Raw genomic sequence first — 20,838 nt, forward strand, 5'->3', positions numbered from 1 at the left:
TCATACACTAACTGAATAATACCTCCATACACTGACTGAATAATACTTCCAAACATTGACTGAACAATACCTCCGTATATTGACTGAATAATACCTCCGCACACTGACTGAATAACACCTCCATACACTGACTGAATAATACCTCCGTATATTGACTGAATAATACCTCCATATACTGACTGAATAATACCTCCATACACTGACTGAATAATACCTCCATACACTGACTGAATAATACCTCCATATACTGACTGAATAATACCTCCATACACTGACTGAATAATACCTTCATACACTGACTGAATAATTCCTCCGTACACTGACTGAAAAATACCTCCATACACTGACTGAATAATTCCTCCGTACACTGACTGAATAATACCTCCATACACTGACTGAATAATACTTCCATACACTGACTGAATAATACCACCATACACTGACTGAATAACACCTCCATACACTGACTGAATAATACCTCCATACACTGACTGAATAATACCTCCATAAACTGACTGAATAATACTTCCAAACACTGACTGAACAATACCTCCGTATATTGACTGAATAATACCTCCATACACTGACTGAATAACACCTCCATATACTGACTGAATGATACCTCCATACACTGACTGAATAATACCTCCATACACTGACTGAATAACACCTCCATACACTGACTGAATAATACCTCCATACACTGACTGAATAATACCTCCATACACTGACTGAATAACACCTCCGCACACTGACTGAATAATACCACCATACACTGACTGAATAATACCTCCATACACTGACTGAATAACACCTCCGCACACTGACTGAGTGATACCTCCATACACTGACTGAATAACACCTCCGCACACTGACTGAATGATACCTCCATACACTGACTGAATAACACCTCCGCACACTGACTGAATAATACCTCCGTACATTCACTGAAAAATACATCCATACACTGACTGAATAACACCTCCATACACTGACTGAATAATACCTCCATACACTGACTGAATAATACCTCCATACACTGCCTGAATAAAACCTCCGTACAGTGACTAAATAATACCTCCATATACTGACTGAATAATACCTCCATACATTGACAGAATAATACCACCGTACACTGAATAATGCCTCCATACACTGACTGAATAACCCCTCCATACACTGAATAATACCTCCATACACTGACTGAATAACAGCTCCATACACTGACTGAATAACACCTCTGTACACTGAATAATACCTCCATACACTGACTGAATAACCCCTCCATACACTGAATAATACCTCCATACACTGACTGAATAATACCTCCATACACTGACTGAACAAAACCTCCATATACTGACTGAATAATACCTCAGTACACTGAATAATACCTCCATACACTGACTGAATAATACCTCCATACACTGACTGAATAGCACCTCCATACACTGACTGAATATTACCTCCATACACTGACTGAATAACACCTCCATACACTGACTGAATAACACCTCCATACACTGAATAATACCTCCATACACTGACTGAATAATACCTCCATACACTGACTGAATATTGCCTCCATACACTGACTGAATAACACCTCCATACACTGACTGAATAACACCTCCATATACTGACTGAATAATACCTCCATACACTGAATAATACCTCCAAACTCTGACTGAATAATACCTCCAAACTTTGACTGAATAATACCTCCATACACTGACTGAATAATACCTCCATACACTGACTGAATAACACCTCCATACACTGACAGAATAATACCTCCATACACTGACTGAATCTGAATAATACCACCATACACTGACTGAACAACACCTCCATACACTGACTGAATAATACCTCCATACACTGACTGAATAACAACTCCATACACTGACTGAATAACACCTCCATACAATGACTGAATAATACCTCCATACACTGACTGAATAACACCTCCATATACTGAATAATACCTCCTTACACTGATTGAATAACAGCTGCATACACTGAATAATACCTCCATACACTGACTGAATAACACCTCCATATACTGAATAATACCTCCTTACACTGATTGAATAACAGCTGCATACACTGAATAATACCTCCATACACTGACTGAATAATACCTCCATACACTGACTGAATAATACCTCCATACACTGACTGAATAACACTTCCATACACTGAATAATACCTCCATACACTGACTGAATAACACCTCCATACACTGTCTGAATAACATCTCCATACACTGACTGAATAATACCTCCATACACTGACTGAATAACACCTCCATACACTGACTGAATAATGTTTCCGTACATTGACTGAATAATACCTCCAAACTCTGACTGAATAATACCTCCAAACTCTGACTGAATAATACCTCCAAACTCTGATTGAATAATACCTCCATACACTTATTGAATAATACCTCCATACACTGACTGAATAATACCTCCATACACTGACTGAATAATACCTCCATACACTGACTGAATAACACCTCCATACACTGACTGAATAATACCTCCATAAACTGACTGAATAATACCTCAATACACTGACGGAATAACACCTCCATACACTGACTGAATAATGTTTCCGTACACTGACTGAATAACACCTCCATAAACTGACTAAATAATACCTCCATACACTGACTGAATAATACCTCTATACACTGACTGAATAATACCTCCATACACTGACTGAATATTGTTTCCGTACACTGACTGAATAATTGCTCCGTACACTGACTGAATAATACCTCCATACACTGACTGCATAATACCTCCGTACACTGACTGTATAATACCTCCATACACTGACTGAAAAATGTATCCGTACACTGACTGAATAATACCACCATATATTGACTGAATAAAACCTCCATACACTGATTGAATAATACCTCCGTACACTGACTGTATAATACCTCCATATACTGACTGAATAATACCACCATATACTAACTGAATAATACCTCCATACACTGACTGAATAATACCTCCATACACTGACTGAATAATGTTTTCGTACACTGACTGAATAATTCCTCCATACACTGAATGAATAATACCTCCATACACTGACGGAATAATACCTCCGTACACTGACTGTATAATACCTCCATATACTGAGTGAATAATACCACCATACACTGACTGAATAATACCTCCATACACTGACTGAATAATACGTCCATACAATGACTGAATAATTCTTCCAAACACTTACTGAATAATACCTCCATACACTGACTGAATAATACCTCTATACACTGACTGAATAATACCTCCATACACTGATTGAATAATACCTCCATACACTGACTGAATAATACCTCCATACAATGACTGAATAATTCTTCCAAACACTGAATGAATAATACCTCCATACACTGACTGAATATTACCTCCATACACTGACTGAATAATACCTCCATATACTGACTGAATAATACCTCCATACACTGACTGAATAACACCTCCATACACTGACTGAATAATACCTCCGTATACTGACTGAATAATACCGCCATACACAGACTGAATAATACCTCCGTATACTGACTGAATAATACCTCCATACACTGACTGAATAACACCTCCATACACTGACTGAATAATACCTCCGTATACTGACTGAATAATACCGCCATACACAGACTGAATAATACCTCCGTATACTGACTGAATAATACCTCCATACACTGACTGAATAATACCTCCGTATACTGACTGAATAATACCTCCATAGAATGACTGAATAATTCTTCCAAACACTGACTGAATAATACCTCCATGCACTGACTGAATAACACCTCCATACACTGACTGAATAATACCTCCATACACTGACTGAATAATACCTCCATACACTGACTGAATAATACCTCCTTACAATGACTGAATAATACCTCCATACACTGACTGAATAATACCTCCATACACTGACTGAATAATACCTCCATACACTGACTGAATAATACCTCTATACAATGACTGAATAACCCCTCCATACACTGATTGAATAACACCTCCATACACTGACTGAATAACAACTCCATACACTGACTGAATAATACCTCCATAGAATGATTGAATAATTCTTCCAAACACTGACTGAATAATACCTCCATGCACTGACTGAATAACACCTCCATACACTGACTGAATAATATCTCCATACACTGGCTGAATAATACCTCCATACACTGACTGAATAATACCTCCTTACAATGACTGAATAATACCTCCATACACTGACTGAATAATACCTCCATACACTGACTGAATAATACCTCCATACACTGACTGAATAATACCTCCATACACTGACTGAATAATGCCTCTATACAATGACTGAATAATACCTCCATACACTGACTGAATAATAACTCCATACACTGACTGAATAATACCTCCATACACTGACTGAATAATACCTCCATACACTGACTGAATAGTACCTCCATACATTGACTGAATCATACCTCCAAACAATGACTGAATAATACCACCATACACTGACTGAATAATGCCTCCATACACTGTCTGAATAATAACTCCATACACTGACTGAATAATACCTCGATACACTGACTAAATAATAACTCTGTACAATGACTGAATAATACCTCCATACACTAACTGAATAATACTTCAATACCCTGACAGAATAATACCACCATATACTGACTGAATAATACCTCCATACACTGACTGAATAATACCTCCATACACTGACTGAATAATACCACAATACACTTACTAAATAATACCTCCATACACTGACTGAATAATACCTCCATATACTGACTGAATAATACCTCCATCCACTGACAAAATAATACCGCCATATTCTGACTGAGTAATACCTCCATACACTGACTAAATAATACCTCCATACACTGACTGAATAATACCTTCATACACTAACTGAATAATTCCTCCGTACACTGACTGAATAATACCTCCATATACTGACTGAATAATACCTCCATATACTGACTGAATAATACTTCCAAACATTGACTGAACAATACCTCCGTATATTGACTGAATAATACCTCCGCACACTGACTGAATAACACCTCCATACACTGACTGAATAATACCTCCGTATATTGACTGAATAATACCTCCATACACTGACTGAATAATACCTCCGTACACTGACTGAATAATACCTCCATATACTGACTGAATAATACCTCCATACACTGACTGAATAATACTTCCAAACATTGACTGAACAATACCTCCGTATATTGACTGAATAATACCTCCGCACACTGACTGAATAACACCTCCATACACTGACCGAATAATACCTTCATACACTAACTGAATAATTCCTCCGTACACTGACTGAATAATACCTCCATATACTGACTGAATAATACCTCCATACACTGACTGAATAATACTTCCAAACATTGACTGAACAATACCTCCGTATATTGACTGAATAATACCTCCGCACACTGACTGAATAACACCTCCATACACTGACTGAATAATACCTCCATACACTGACTGAATAATACCACAATACACTGACTGAATAACACCTCCATATACTGACTGAATAATACCTCCATACACTGACTGAATAGTACCTCCATACACTGACTGAATAATACCACAATACACTGACTGAATAATGTCTCCGTATATTGACTGAATAATACCTCCATATACTGACTGAATAATACCTCCATACACTGACTGAATAATACCTCCAAACACTGACAGAATAATACCTCCATATACTGACTGAATAATACCTCCATACACTGACTAAATAATACCTCCATACACTGACTGAATAATACCTCCATACACTGACTGAATAGTACCTCCATACACTGACTGAATAATACCACAATACACTGACTGAATAACACCTGCATACACTGACTGAATAATACCGCCGTACACTGACTGAATAATACAACCATATATTGACTGAATAATACCTCCGTACACTGACTGTATAATACCTCCATATATTGACTGAATAATACCTCCATACACTGACTGAATAATACCTTCATACACTAACTGAATAATTCCTCCGTATACTGACTGAATAATACCTCCATAAACTGACTGAATAATACTTCCAAACACTGACTGAACAATACCTCCATATATTGACTGAATAATACCTCCATACACTGACAGAATAATACCTCCATACACTGACTGAATAATACCTCCATACACTGACTGAATAACACCTCCATACACTGACTGAATAATACCTCCATACACTGACTGAATAATACCTCCATACACTGACTGAATAACACCTCCGCACACTGACTGAATAATACCACCATACACTGACTGAATAATACCTCCATACACTGACTGAATAATACCTCCATACACTGACTGAATAACACCTTCGCACACTGACTGAATGATACCTCCATACACTGACTGAATAACACCTCCGCACACTGACTGAATAATACCACCATACAATGACTGAATAATACCTCCATACACTGACTGAATAATACCACAATACACTGACTGAATAACACCTCCATACACTGACTGAATAATACAGCCGTACACTGACTGAATAATACAACCATATATTGACTGAATAATACCTCCCTACACTGACTGTATAATACCTCCATATATTGACTGAATAATACCTCCATACACTGACTGAATAATACCTTCATACACTAACTGAATAATTCCTCCGTACACTGACTGAATAATACCTCCATAAACTGACTGAATAATACTTCCAAACACTGACTGAACAATACCTCCATATATTGACTGAATAATACCTCCATACACTGACAGAATAATAACTCCATACACTGACTGAATAATACCTCCATACACTGACTGAATAATACCTCCATACGCTGACTGAATAACACCTTCGCACACTGACTGAATGATACCTCCATATACTGACTGAATAATACCTCCATACACTGACTGAATAACACCTCCATACACTGACTGAATAACACCTCCATACACTGACTGAATAACACCTCCGCACACTGACTGAATAATACCACCATACAATGACTGAATAATACCTCCGTACACTGACTGAAAAATACATCCATACCTTGACTGAATAATACCTCCATACACTGACTGAATAATACCACAATACACTGACTGAATAACACCTCCATACACTGACTGAATAATGTTTCTGTACACTGACTGAATAATACCGCCGTACACTGACTGAATAATACAACCATATATTGACTGAATAATACCTCCGTACACTGACTGTATAATACCTCCGCACACTGACTGAATAGTACCTCTATACACTGACTGTATAAAACCTTCGTATATTAACTGAATAATACCTCCGTATATTAACTGAATAATACCTCCGAACACTGACTGAATAATACCTCCATACACTGACTGCATAATACCTCTATACACTGACTGTATAATACCTCTGTATATAAACTGAATAATACCTCCGTATATTAACTGAATAATACATCCTCACACTGACTGAATAATACCACCAAACACTGACTGAATAATACCTCCAAACATTGACTGAATAATTCCTCCAAACACTGACTGAATAATACCTCCATACACTGACTGAATAATACCTCTAAACACTGACAGAATAATACCTCCATACACTGACTGAATAATACCTCCATATACTGACTGAATAATACCTCCATACACTGACCGAATAATACCTCCATACACTGACAGAATAATACCTCCATATACTGACTGAATAATACCTCCATACACTGACAGAATAATACCGCCATATACTGACTGAGTAATACCACCATACCCTGACTGAATAACACCTACATATACTAATTGAAAAATACCTCCGTACACTGAATAATACCTTCTTACACTGAATGAATAATACCTCCATACACTGACTGAATATTACCTCCATACACTGCCTGAATAAAACCTCCGTACAGTGACTATATAATACCTCCATATACTGACTGAATAATACCTCCATACATTGACAGAATAATACCACCGTACACTGAATAATGCCTCCATACACTTAATAACACCTCCATACACTGAATAATACCTTCATACACTGACTGAATAATACCTCCATACATTGACAGAATAATACCATCGTACACTGAATAACACCTCCATACACTGACTGAATAATACCTCCATACACTGACTGAAAAACACCTCCGTACACTGAATAATACCTCCATATACTGCCTGAATAATACCTCCATATACTGACTGTATAACACCTCCATACACTGACTGAATAATACCTCCATACACTGACTGAATAATACCTCCATACACTGACTGAATAATACCTCCATAAACTGACTGAATAATACCTCCATACACTGACTGAATAACACCTCCGTACACTGAATAATACCTCCATACACTGACTGAATAATACCTCCATACACTGACTGAATAACAGCTCCATACACTGACTGAATAATACCTCCATAGACTGACTGAATAATACCTCCATACACTGACTGTATAACACCTCCATACACTGACTGAATAACACCTCCGTACACTGAATAATACCTCCATACACTGACTGAATAACTCCTCCATACACTGAATAATACCTCCATACACTGACTGAATAACACCTCCATACACTGACTGAATAATACCTCCATACACTGACTGAATATCACCTCCGTACACTGAATAATACCTCCATACACTGACTGAATAACACCTCCATACACTGAATAATACCTCCATACACTGACTGAATAACACCTCCATACACTGACTGAATAATACCTCCATACACTGACTGAATAATACCTCCATATACTGACTGTGTAACACCTCCATACACTGACTGAATAACACCTCCATATACTGACTGAATAATACCTCCATATACTGACTAAATAACACATCCATACACTGACTGAATAACACCTCCATACACTGACTGAATAATACCTCTATACACTGACTGTATAATACCTCCGTGCACGGAATAATACCTCCATACACTGACTGAATAATACCTCCATACACTGACTGAATAATACCTCCATACACTGACTGAATAATACCTCCATGCACTGACTGAATAATATCTCCATACACTGACTGAATAACACTTCCATACACTGAATAATACCTCCATACACTGACTGAATAACACCTCCATACACTGACTCAATAATACCTCCATACACTGACTGAATAATACCTCCATATACTGACTGTATAACACCTCCATACACTGACTGAATAACACCTCCATATACTGACTCAATAATACCTCCATACACTGACTGAATAACACCTCCATACACTGACTGAATAATACCTCCATATACTGACTGAATAATACCTCCATACACTGACTGAATAATGTTTACGTACACTGACTGAATAATAACTCCATAAACTGACTGAATAATACCTCCAAACTCTGACTGAATAATACCTCCATAAACTGACTGAATAACACCTCCATACACTGACTGAATAATACCTCCATATACTGACTGAATAATACCTCCATACACTGACTGAATAACACCACCATACATTGACTGAAAAAATGTATCCGTACACTGACTGAATAATACCACCATATATTGACTGAATAATACCTTCATACACTGATTGAATAATACCTCCATACAGTGACTGAATAATACCACCATATACTGACTGAAAAACACCACCATAAACTGACTGAATAATACCTCCATACACTGACTGAATAATACCACCAAACTCTGACTGAATAATACCACCATAAACTGACTGAATAATACCTCCATACACTGACTGAAAAATGAATCCGTACACTGACTGAATAATACCACCATATATTGACTGAATAATACCTCCGTACACTGACTGTATAATACCTCCATACACTGACTGAATAATACCTCCATACACTGACTGAATAATACCTCCATACACTGACTGAATAATACCTCCATACAATGACTGAATAATTCTTCCAAACACTGACTGAATAATACCTCCATACACTGACTGAATAATACCTTCATACAATGACTGAATAATACCTCCATACACTGACTGAATAATACCTCCATACACTGACTGAATAATACCTCCAACCACTGACTGAATAATACCTCCATATACTGACTGAATATTACCTCCATACACTGACTGAATAATACCTCCATACAATGACTGAATAATTCTTCTAAACACTGACTGAATAATACCTTCATACAATGACTGAATAATACCTCCATACACTGACTGAATAATACCTCCATACACTGACTGAATAATACCTCCAAACACTGACTGAATAATAGCTCCATACACTGACTGAATAACACCTCCATACACTGACTGAATAACACCTCCATACACTGACTGAATAACACCTCCATACACTGACTGACTAATACCTCCATACACTGACTGAATAATACCTTCATACAATGACTGAATAATACCTCCATACACTGACTGAATAATACCTCCATATATTGACTGAATATTACCTCCATACACTGACTGAATAATACCTCCATACACTGACTGAATAATACCTCCATACACTGACTGAATAATACCTCCATACACTGACTGAATAATACCTCCATACACTGACTGAATAATAACTCCATACACTGACTGAATAATACCTCCATACACTGACTGAATAATACCTCCATACACTGACTGAATAACACCTCCATACACTGACTGAATAACACCTCCATACACTGACTGAATAACACCTCCATATACTGACTGAATAATACCTCCATATACTGACTGAATAATACTTCAATACCCTGACAGAATAATACCACCATATCCTGACTGAATAATACCTCCATACAGTGACTGAATAATACCAACGTACACTGACTGAATAATACCTCTAAATACTGACAGAATATAACCTCCGTATACTGACTGAATAATACCTCCATACACTGACTGAATAATACCACAATACACTGACTAAATAATACCTCCATACACTGACTGAATAATGCCTCCATATACTGACTGAATAATACCTCCATACACTGACAAAATAATACCGCCATATACTGACTGAATAACACCTCCATACACTGACTGAATAATACCTCCATACACTGACTAAATAATATCTCCATACACTGACTGAATAATACCTTCATACAGTAACTGAATAATTCCTCCGTACACTGACTGAATAATACCTCCATACACTGACTGAATAATACCTCCAAGCACTGACTGAACAATACCTCCGTATATTGACTGAATAATACCTCCATACACTGACTGAATAATACCTCCATACAGTGACTGAACAATACCTCTAAATACTGACAGAATATAACCTCCGTATACTGACTGAATAATACCTCCATACACTGACTAAATAATACCTCCATACACTGTCTGAATAATACCTCCATATTCTGACTGAATAATAACTCCATACACTGACTGAATAAAACACCATATACTGACTAAATAATACCTCCATACACTGACTGAATAACACCTCCATATACTGACTGAATAATACCTCCATACACTGACTGAATAATACCACCCTACACAGACTAAATAATACCGCCATATACTGACTGAATAATACCTCCATACACTGACTGAATAATACCACCCTACACTGACTAAATAATACCTCCATACACTGACTAAATAATACCTCCATACACTGACTGAATAATACCTCCGTACACTGACTGAATAATACCTTCATACACTGACTGAATAATACCTACAAACACTGACTGAACAATACCTCCGTATATTGACAGAATAATACCTCCATACACTGACTGAATTTTACCACCGTACACTGACTGAATAATACCGCCATATACTGACTGAATAATACCTCCATACACTGACTGAATAATACCTCCATACACTGACTAAATAATACCTCCATACACTGACTGAATAATAACTCCAAACACTGACTGAATAACACCTCCAAACATTGACTGAATAATACCTCCATACACTGACTGAATAACACCTCCATACACTGACTGAATAACACCTCCATACACTGACTGAATAATACCTCCATACACTGACTGAATAATACCTCCATACACTGACTGAATAACATCTCCATGCACTGACTGAATAACACCTCCATACACTGACTGAATAATACCTCCAAACACTGACTGAATAATACCACCATATATTGACTGAATAATACCTCCAAACACTGACTGAATAATACCTCCATACACTGATTGAATAATACCTCCAAACACTGACTGAATAATACCTCCATACACTGACTGAATAATACCTCCATATACTGACTGAATAATACCTCCATACACTGACTGAATAATATCTCCGTATATTGACTGAATAATACCACCATACACTGACTGAATAATACCTCCATACACTGACTGAATAATACCTCCAAACACTGACTGAATATTACCTCCATACACTGACTGAATGATACCTCCGTACACTGACTGAATAACACCTCCATACACTGACTGAATAATACCTCCATACACTGACTGAATAACACCTCCATACACTGACTGAATAACACCTCCATATACTGACTGAATAATACCTCCGAACACTGACTGAATAATACCTCCATACACTGACTGAATAATACCTCCAAACACTGACTGAATATTACATCCATACACTGACTGAATGATACCTCCGTACACTGACTGAATAACACCTCCATACACTGACTGAATAACATCTGCATACACTGACTGAATAATACCTCCATACACTGACTGAATAACACCTCCATACACTGACTGAATAATACCTCCGAACACTGACTGAATAATACCTCCATACACTGACTGAATAATACCTCCATACACTGACTGAATAATACTTAAATACACTGACTGAATAATATCCCCATACACTGACTGAATAATACTGCCATATACTGATTGAATAATACCACCATACACTGACTGAATAATACCTCCATACACTGACTGAATAATACCTCCATACACTGACTGAATAATACTTCAATACACTGACTGAATAATATCACCATACACTGACTGAATAATACTGCCATATACTGATTGAATAATACCACCATAAAATGACTGAATAATACCTCCATACACTGACTGAATAATACCTCCATACACTGACTGAATAATACCTCCAAACAATGACTGAATAATACCACCATACACTGACTGAATAATACCTCCATACACTGACTGAATAATACCCCCGTACACTGACTGAATAATACCTCCATACACTGACTGAATAATACCTCCATACACTGACTGAATAATACCTCCATATACTGACTGAATAACACCTCCATACACTGACTGAATAATACTTCAATACCCTGACAGAATAATACCACCATATACTGACTGAATAATACCTCCATACAGTGACTGAATAATACCTACGTACACTGACTGAATAATACCTCTAAATACTGCCAGAATATAACCTCCGTATACTGACTGAATAACACCTTCATATACTGACTGAATAATACCTCCATACACTGAATGAATAATACCTCCATATACTGACTGAATAATACCTCCGTACACTGACTGAATAACACCTCCATACACTGACTGAATAATACCTCCATACACTGACTGAATAATACCACCATACACTGACTGAATAATACCACCATACACTGAGTGAATAATACCTCCATATACTGAATAATACCTTCATACACTGACTGAATAACACCACCATACACTTACTGAATATTACCTCCATACACTGACAGAATAATACCTCCATACACTGACTGAATAATACCTCCATATACTGAATAATACCTCCAAACACTGACTGAATGATACCTCCATACACTGACTGAATAATACCTCCATACACTGACTGAATAACACCACCATACACTGACTGAATAACACCTCCATACACTGACTGAATAACACCTCCATACACTGACTGAATAATACCTCCATACACTGACTGAATAACACCTCCATACACTGACTGAATAATACCTCCATACACTGACTGAATAATACCTCCATACACTGCCTGAATAAAACCTCCGTACAGTGACTAAATAATACCTCCATATACTGACTGAATAATACCTCCATACATTGACAGAATAATACCACCGTACACTGAATAATGCCTCCATACACTGACTGAATAACCCCTCCATACACTGAATAATACCTCCATACACTGACTGAATAACAGCTCCATACACTGACTGAATAACACCTCCGTACACTGAATAATACCTCTATACACTGACTGAATAACCCCTCTATACACTGAATAATACCTCCATACACTGACTGAATAACAGCTCCATGCACTGACTGAATAATACCTCCATACACTGACTGAATAATACCTCCATACACTGACTGAACAACACCTCCATATACTGACTGAATAATACCTCGGTACACTGAATAATACCTCCATACACTGACTGAATAATACCTCCATACACTGACTGAATAACACCTCCATACACTGAATAATACCTCCATACACTGACTGAATATTACCTCCATACACTGACTGAATAATACCACCATACACTGACTGAATAATACCTCCATACACTGACTGAATAACACCTCCATACACTGACTGAATAACACCTCCATACACTGAATAATACCTCCATACACTGACTGAATAACACCTCCATACCCTGAATAATACCTCCATACACTGACTGAATAATAGCTCCATACACTGACTGAATAACACCTCCATACACTGACTGAATAATACCTCCACACACTGACGGAATAACCCCTCCATACACTGACTGAATAATACCTCCATACACTGACTGAATAACACCTCCATACACTGAATAATACCTCCAAACTCTGACTGAATAATACCTCCAAACTCTGACTGAATAATACCTCCATACACTGACTGAATAACACCTCCATACACTGACAGAATAATACCTCCATATACTGACTGAATAATACCACCATACACTGACTGAACAACACCTCCATACACTGACTGAATAATACCTCCATACACTGACTGAATAATACCTTCATACACTGACTGAATAACACCTCCATATACTGACTGAATAACACCTCCATATACTGACTGAATAACACCTTCGTACACTGAATAATACCTCCATACACTGACTGAATAATACCTCCATACACTGACTGAATAATACCTCCATACACTGACTGAATAACACCTCCATACACTGAATAATACCTCCATACACTGACTGAATAACACCTCCATACACTGACTGAATAACACCTCCATACACTGACTGAATAATACCTCCATACACTGACTGAATAATACCTCCATACACTGACTGAATAATACCTCCATACACTGACTGAATAATGTTTCCGTACATTGACTGAATAATACCTCCAAACTCTGACTGAATAATACCTCCAAACTCTGACTGAATAATACCTCCATACACTTATTGAATAATACCTCCATACACTGACTGAATAATACCTCCATACACTGACTGAATAACACCTCCATACACTGACTGAATAATACCTCCATAAACTGACTGAATAATACCTCAATACACTGACTGAATAACACCTTCAAACACTGACTGAATAATACCTCCATACACTGACTGAATAATACCTCCATACACTGACTGAATAATACCTCCATACACTGACTGAATAATGTTTCCGTACACTGACTGAATAACACCTCCATAAACTGACTGAATAATACCTCCATACACTGACTGAATAATACCTCCGTACACTGACTGAATAATACCTCCATACACTGACTGAATAATGTTTCCGTACACTGACTGAATAATTGCTCCGTACACTGACTGAATAATACCTCCATACACTGACTGCATAATACCTCCGTACACTGACTGTATAATACCTCCATACACTGACTGAATAATACCTCCATAAACTGACTGAATAATACCTCAATACACTGACTGAATAACACCTTCAAACACTGACTGAATAATACCTCCATACACTGACTGAATAATACCTCCATACACTGACTGAATAATACCTCCATACACTGACTGAATAATGTTTCCGTACACTGACTGAATAACACCTCCATAAACTGACTGAATAATACCTCCATACACTGACTGAATAATACCTCCATACACTGACTGAATAATACCTCCATACACTGACTGAATAATGTTTCCGTACACTGACTGAATAATTGCTCCGTACACTGACTGAATAATACCTCCATACACTGACTGCATAATACCTCCGTACACTGACTGAATAATACCACCATATATTGACTGAATAAAACCTCCATACACTGATTGAATAATACCTCCATACACTGACTGAATAATACCTCCGCACACTGACTGTATAATACCTCCATATACTGATTGAATAATACCACCAAACACTGACTGAATAATACCTCCATACACTGACTGAATAATACCTCCATACAGTGACTGAATAATGTTTTCGTACACTGACTGAATAATTCCTCCGTACACTGACTAAATAATACCTCCATAAACTGACTGAATAATACCACCATATATTGACGGAATAACACCTCCATACACTGATTTAATAATACCTCCATACACTGACTGAATAATACCTCCGTACACTGACTGTATAATACCTTCATATACTGACTGAATAATACCACCATACACTGACTGAATAATACCTCCAAACACTGACTGAATAATACCTCCATACACTGACTGAATAATACCTCCATACAATGACTGAATAATTCTTCCAAACACTGACTGAATAATACCTCCATACACTGACTGAATAACACCTCTATACACTGACTGAATAATACCTCCATACACTGATTGAATAATACCTCCATACATTGACTGAATAATACCTCCATACAATGACTGAATAATTCTTCCAAACACTGACTGAATAATACCTCCATACACTGACTGAATAATACATCCATTCACTGACTGAATAATACCTCCATACAATGACTGAATAATACCTCCATACACTGACTGAATAATCCCTCCATACACTGACTGAATAATACCTCCATACAATGACTGAATAATACCTCCATACACTGACTGAATAATACCTCCATACACTGACTGAATAATACCTCCATACACTGACTGAATAACACCTCCATACACTGACTGAATAATACCTCCATACACTGACTGAATAACACCTCCATACACTGACTGAATAACACCTCCATACACTGACTGAATAATACCTCCGAACACTGACTGAATAATACCTCCATACACTGACTGAATAATACCTCCATACACTGACTGAATAATACCTCCATACACTGACTGAATAATACTTCAATACACTGACTGAATAATACCTCCGTATACTGACTGAATAATACCTCCATACGCTGACTGAAAAACACCTCCATGCACTGACTGAATAACGCCTCCATACACTGACTGAATAATACCACCATACAATGACTGAATAACACCTCCATACACTGACTGAATAATACCTCCAAACACTGACTGAATATTACCTCCATACACTGACTAAATGATACCTCCGTACACTGACTGAATAACACCTCCATACACTGACTGAATAATACCTCCATACACTGACTGAATAACACCTCCACACACTGACTGAATAACACCTCCATATACTGACTGAATAATACCTCCGAACACTGACTGAATAATACCTCCATACACTGACTGAATAATACCTCCAAACACTGACTGAATATTACCTACATACACTGACTGAATGATACCTCCGTACACTGACTGAATAACACCTCCATACACTGACTGAATAATACCTCCATACACTGACTGAATAACACCTCCATACACTGACTGAATAACACCTCCATATACTGACTGAATAATACCTCCGAACACTGACTGAATAATACCTCCATACACTGACTGAATAATACCTCCAAACACTGACTGAATATTACCTCCATACACTGACTGAATGATACCTCCGTACACTGACTGAATAACACCTCCATACACTGACTGAATAATACCTCCATACACTGACTGAATAACACCTCCATACACTGACTGAATAACACCTCCATACACTGACTGAATAATACCTCCGAACACTGACTGAATAATACCTCCATACACTGACTGAATAATACCTCCATACACTGACTGAATAATACCTCCATACACTGACTGAATAATACTTCAATACACTGACTGAAAAATATCACCATACACTGACCGAATAATACTGCCATATACTGATTGAATAATACCACCATACAATGACTGAATAATGCCTCCATAAGCTGACTGAATAATACCTCCATACACTGACTGAATAATACCTCCAAACAATGACTGAATAATACCACCATACACTGACTGAATAATACCTCCATACACTGACTGAATAATACCTCCGTACACTGACTGAATAATACCTCCAAACACTGACTGAATAATACCTCCATACACTGACTGAATAATACCTCCATATACTGACTGAATATAACCTCCATACACTGACTGAATAATACTTCAATACCCTGACAGAATAATACCACCATATACTGACTGAATAATACCTCCATACAGTGACTGAATAATACCTACGTACACTGACTGAATAATACCTCTAAATACTGACTGAATAATACCACCATACACTGACTGAATAATACCACCATACACTGAATGAATAATACCTCCATATACTGAATAATACCTTCATACACTGACTGAATAACACCACCATACACTGACTGAATATTACCTCCATACACTGACTGAATAATACCTCCATACATTGACTGAATAATACCTCCATATACTGAATAATACCTCCAAACACTGACTGAATAATACCTCCATACACTGACTGAATAATACCTCCATACACTGACTGAATAATACCACCATACACTGACTGAATAATACCTCCAAACACTGACTGAATAACACCTCCATACACTGTAAGAATAATACCTCCATACACTGACTGAATAACACCTCCATTCACTGACTGAATAATACCTCCATACACTGACTGAATAATACCTCCATACACTGCCTGAATAAAACCTCTGTACAGTGACTAAATAATACCTCCATATACTGACTTAATGACCCCTCCATACACTGACTGAATAATACCTCCATACACTGACTGAATAATACCTCCATACACTGAATAATACCTACAAACTCTGACTGAATAATACCTCCAAACTCTGACTGAATAATACCTCCATACACTGACTGAATAACACCTCCATACACTGACAGAATAATACCTCCATATACTGACTGAATAATACCTCCATACACTGACTGAATAACACCTCCATACACTGACAGAATAATACCTCCATATACTGACTGAATAATACCACCATACACTGACTGAATAACACCTCCATACACTGACTGAATAATACCACCATACACTGACTGAACAACACCTCCATACACTGACTGAATAATACCTCCATACACTGACTGAATAACACCTCCATACACTGACTGAATAACACCTCCATACACTGACTGAATAACACCTCCGTACACTGAATAATACCTCCATACACTGACTGAATAATACCTCCATACACTGACTGAATAATACCTCCATACACTGACTGAATAATACCTCCATATACTGACTGAATAATACCTCCATATACTGACTGAATAACACCTCCATACACTGAATAATACCTCCATACACTGACTGAATAACACCTCCATACACTGACTGAATAATACCTCCATACACTGACTGAATAATACCTCCATACACTGACTGAATAATGTTTCCGTACATTGACTGAATAATACCTCCAAACTCTGACTGAATAATACCTCCATACACTTATTGAATAATACCTCCATACACTGACTGAATAATACCTCCATACACTGACTGAATAACACCTCCATACACTGACTGAATAATACCTCCATAAACTGACTGAATAATACCTCAATACACTGACTGAATAACACCTCCATACACTGACTGAATAATACCTCCATACACTGAATGAATAATACCTCCATACACTGACTGAATAATACCTCCATACACTGACTGAGTAATGTTTCCGTACATTGACTGAATAATACCTCCAAACTCTGACTGAATAATACCTCCATACACTTATTGAATAATACCTCCATACACTGACTGAATAATACCTCCATACACTGACTGAATAATACCTCCATACACTTATTGAATAATACCTCCATACACTTATTGAATAATACCTCCATACACTGACTGAATAATACCTCCATACACTGACTGAATAACACCTCCATACACTGACTGAATAATACCTCCATGCACTGACTGAATAATACCTCCATACACTTATTGAATAATACCTCCATACACTTATTGAATAATACCTCCATACACTGACTGAATAATACCTCCATACACTGACTGAATAACACCTCCATACACTGACTGAATAATACCTCCATGCACTGACTGAATAATACCTCCATACACTGACTGAATAACACCTCCATACACTGACTGAATAACACCTCCATAAACTGACTGAATAATACCTCCATACACTGACTGAATAATACCTCCATACACTGACTGAATAATACCTCCATACACTGACTGAATAATACCTCCATACACTGACTGAATAATGTTTCCGTACACTGACTGAATAATTGCTCCGTACACTGACTGAATAATACCTCCATACACTGACTGCATAATACCTCCGT

Source organism: Phyllobates terribilis, unplaced genomic scaffold (genome assembly GCF_046119375.1).
Source record: "Phyllobates terribilis strain yellow unplaced genomic scaffold, ASM4611937v1 Scaffold_3__8_contigs__length_932513732, whole genome shotgun sequence".
In the NCBI taxonomy this organism is placed as follows: Eukaryota; Metazoa; Chordata; class Amphibia; order Anura; family Dendrobatidae; genus Phyllobates; species Phyllobates terribilis.